Below are 4299 nucleotides of genomic sequence, written 5' to 3' on the forward strand. Positions count from 1 at the left end.
TCGTATTGAACATTTATCTCTGGTTTAAAATTTAACTATTTTTTGAAAATTCGTTCTTTTTTGGTTCAGAATTAAGTTTTTATCTGAAAATTTAACAATTCAATTTTTGGTGAAAATTTATCTTTTTTGGTTGAGATATTCACTATTTGATCAAAAGTTCTTCTTTTTGCGATAGAAAATTGAGCTTTGAAAAAAATTCTCTTTTTATTTAAAAATTCATCTCTTTGGTTGGAAATTGAACTATTTTGTTAAAAATTCTTTCTTCTGTTCAAAATGAATTTTTAACTGAAAATTTAGCTATTAAATTTTTTGTCGAAAATTTATCTTTTTTAGTTGAGAATTCGACTATTTAATTAAAAATTCGTCTATTTTGTTAGAAAATTAATTTTTTTATTTGGAAAATTCTTTTTCTTAGTTGAAAATTCCTCTCGATGGTTTAAAAAGTAACGATTTTGTAGAAAATTCGTCTTTTTCGATAGAAAATGAATCTTTTTATTTGAAAATTCATGTTTTTCGTTGAAAATCTATCCTCTTTGGTTGAAAATTAATTTTTTTAAATGAAAATTTAACTATTTCGTCTTTTCTAGTAGAAAAATCTTTTTATTTTAAAATTCCTCTGTTTAGTTGGAAATTTATCTCTTTGGTTTAAAATTCAACTATTTTATTGAAAATTCCCATGTTTTTCGTTGAAAATTCAAATTTTTCGTTGAAAGTTCACAAATTTGGTTGTAAATTAAACGATTCTGTTGAAAACTCATCGTTTATTTTTTTTAATTCACATAGTTTAGGCGGAGTGATCCACCAAATTTGATTCAATCCAGAGTAATGCATCTCCGCTGGGCTTCGGTTGGCAGTGAATTTATTTCACCTTTTTTCATCAGTTTTGGCACATTCACGAACCAAAAAAAAAACAACTAAATAAATAAAAAAATGAGTCATCCGCCAGAGGAAAATGGGTGTTACAAGTAGAGATGGACCTGTGATAACAGAGGTGTTTTTATTTCAACAAAAATAACAATTTACATTGAATTGTTTTTGATAATAATATTATCGTGTATGCTAGGCGTGTACGAGCGCGCTCGCTATTATTTGTTATTTAATTTATTGAATTAATCCTTAATAGTGTCCTTACTAGTGTAATCGTATCATCTCTCAGTTTTTCACATTCTCCTCGCTCCTTTAATATCTGATACGTTAATCCGGCATTTTTTTAACTTTTATCTCTTTTTAATTAAATACAATCTTTAATCAGCTTCACCTACTATTTATGCCAATCCCATTTCACTCAAATTTTCCCAGTTGAATAATTTCTCCCGCCCGCAATTTTTCTTCTACAATCTAGATTCCCAGTAATTAAAGTCGATGCGCTCCTCCTTTATTTTCTTTTTTTTTTTTTTTTTTGAAAAACTATTTGTTCCACGACAAAATTCCAAGCAAAATCTGGAAGCCCCCTCACACTATGTAATTTATCGGACACGTATTTAAAAAAAAGAAAAGCAGCTTTTTTTCTCTTAATCTAGGTAGCCTAGCTAGATCTTGAACCGAACTTGAAATTGGTAGAAACGGAATGCAGAAAAAAATCAAGAGACAAGTGTTTGTTTCTTTTTTCTGTGTTTTTTTTTTTTTTTTTTTCACTCTGCATTCTCTTTCCGTGTTTTTCTCGAATCGCGACAGGAGATACTTGAATTAAAAAGCTAATATCACAAAGTTCTCCGCGAACAGTTTTACTGCGAATAGTTCAGATACCGAATCTCTTCGAATTTCATACATACAGAATTATGTACACGCACTTCTCTGTCTGCGTTTCAAACAGACACGAATTTAAAAAAAAAAACAAAAAAAAAGAAAAAACAAGATACGATTAACAAAAAGACTAAGACGGTTTTTGCAAGGGGTTTTTCAGGGTTTGCAAAAAAAAAACGACAAGTTTTTTTGCATGCCCCTTTTCTTTTTTTGGAAAATCGAGAGGATTTGTTCGCTTGCTATGCTAAATTGAAAAAAAAAAAAAAAATTCGGAGAAAGAATAGAGAAGAGGGTGAGTCTGCGATCGATACTCAAATTTAGAAGATCATTATTTTCATAGAATTTAGAATATCGTTTAATAAAAAGCTGTATAAAAAGTGTGTGTGTGCGGTCGTGTGAATGATTTCTCTCTTTCTCTCTCTCTCTCTCTCTCTCGTTCTCTCTTCTACTCTTGACCGAGTAGTAGATTAATTACATTAAATTAAATCCCTCATTGAATCGATCTTTCCTCGCTGTTTCTCAGGGGGGGGGGGGGAGGGGGGAATCAAAAAATCTTCCTTTTCCCTAGTCAGTTTTCCTAGCGCTAGTTGCCTATCTCTGAGCTTATTTACTTAGAAACTAGATACATTATCCTAATAATCGTATAATTACTTGCTCGTAAGAGTTAATACTATTTACTATTTACAGCGCTTATATACCACAAAAAAAAAGAATAAAAAAAAAATTAAAAAAAATTGGAGAAAAAGATAAATCGCGTGACTCAAAAATTATCCATTAGTGATTATAATTTTCACTCTCTTTACAAATCTTCTCACTCACTCAGTCACTCACTCGAAATAAAAACACGCACACACTTTATCGTTTGTTTTTCTTCACGATTAGACTACTAATGTATAATATTTACAAAGAAGCGTCTCGCGAGCTCCTCTCCTTCGGTGTAAACAATAATGGTTAAAACTTAGATTATTTTACAGAGCTGAGAACCCGATTTTCGTTTTTAAGGTTTTAATTACAACATGTTAAACTCATTTTTTAACAATCTATCAAGCTTAGCGTTAAAAAACAAATTATAAAATCAGGTTTAAAAACGAGTGTGTAAAAAAAAGAAGAGAATTCGATAAGCTTTATGTTAAAAGAACGTCTCAAAGAGGGCGCACGTGTCTGAAATGATTACACTGGGTTTGGTCGACTAAACTAAGCAATCTGGTTGTCTAAACAACTCTGCTTTTTGAATTATTTTTCAATTCATCCCAATTCACATAGAATTTCTTTAAATCCTTTGAAATTATCGATATTTTTTTGAATTTCTTGCATTATTTTCTATTCCTTGGAGTACCAGGACATTAAAAAAAAAAGAAAAACACGGAATTTAGATAAATGCAGAAGAATGTAAGGAATTTGGAGAATTCATTAAATTCAGAGAATTCGTGATATTTAAAAAACCAAAGAAATCCATGAAATTGAAAAAATTTAAAGAATTCGTGATATTGAAAAAAATTAAGAAATTCAGAGAGTTTGTGATATTCAAAGAAATTAATAAATCCATAGAATTCGATAAAATCCGATGAATTCGGGATATTCATATAAATTCACAGAATTCAAGAAATTCAGACAATTGAATAAATTCAGGGAATTCTGTATATTCAAATAAATTAAGAAATTCATAGAATTAAATAAATTCAGAGAATTCGAGAAATTCATAGAATTCAAAAAATTTAAAGAATTCGAAAAATTCAGAGACTTCGTGATATCCAAAGAAATTCGTAGATTTGAATTAATTCAAAAAATTCATTATATTCAAAGAAATTTAGAGACTTTGTTATATACAAAAAAATTAAGAAATTTAAAGAAATTAAAAAAATTAATAGAATTTAATAAAATCCGAGAATTCGAGAAGTTCCAAGAAATTAAGAGAATTCGTGATATTCAAAGAAATTAAGAAATTCAAAAAATTAAGATATTCATAGAATTCTATTAATTCAGAAAATTCGTGATTTTTGAAGAAATTAAAAAATTCGTGATATTCAAAGAAATAAGAAATGAATTAAATTCATAGAATTCAATACATTTAGAGAGTTGAAGAATTTCAGAGAATTCGAGATATTCAGAGAATTAACAAAATTTAGAAAAATCGTGATATTCCAAGAAATTAAGAGAATTCGTGATACAAAAAAATAAGAAATTCATAGATTTCAATAAATTCAGAAAATTCGTAATATTCAAAGAAATTCAGAGAAGTCGTGATATATAAAAAAAATTAAGATATTGATAGAATTCAATAACTTTCGAACATTCGTGATATTCAAAGAAATTAAAAAATTCAGAGAATTCGTGTTATTCAAATAAATCAAGAAATTTGAAGAATTTATTAAATTCATGGAATTCAATATACTCAAAGAATTACACAAAATCAGAAAATTAGTGATACAACAAAAAAATTAAGAAATTCATAGAAATTAAGATATTCATAGAATTCAATAATTTCATAAAATTCTTGCTTTTCAAAGAAATTTAAAAATTCAGAGAATTCGTGACATTCAAAGAAATTAAGAAATT

The sequence above is a fragment of the Belonocnema kinseyi genome, chromosome 5 (genome assembly GCF_010883055.1).
Source record: "Belonocnema kinseyi isolate 2016_QV_RU_SX_M_011 chromosome 5, B_treatae_v1, whole genome shotgun sequence".
Taxonomy (NCBI): Eukaryota; Metazoa; Arthropoda; class Insecta; order Hymenoptera; family Cynipidae; genus Belonocnema; species Belonocnema kinseyi.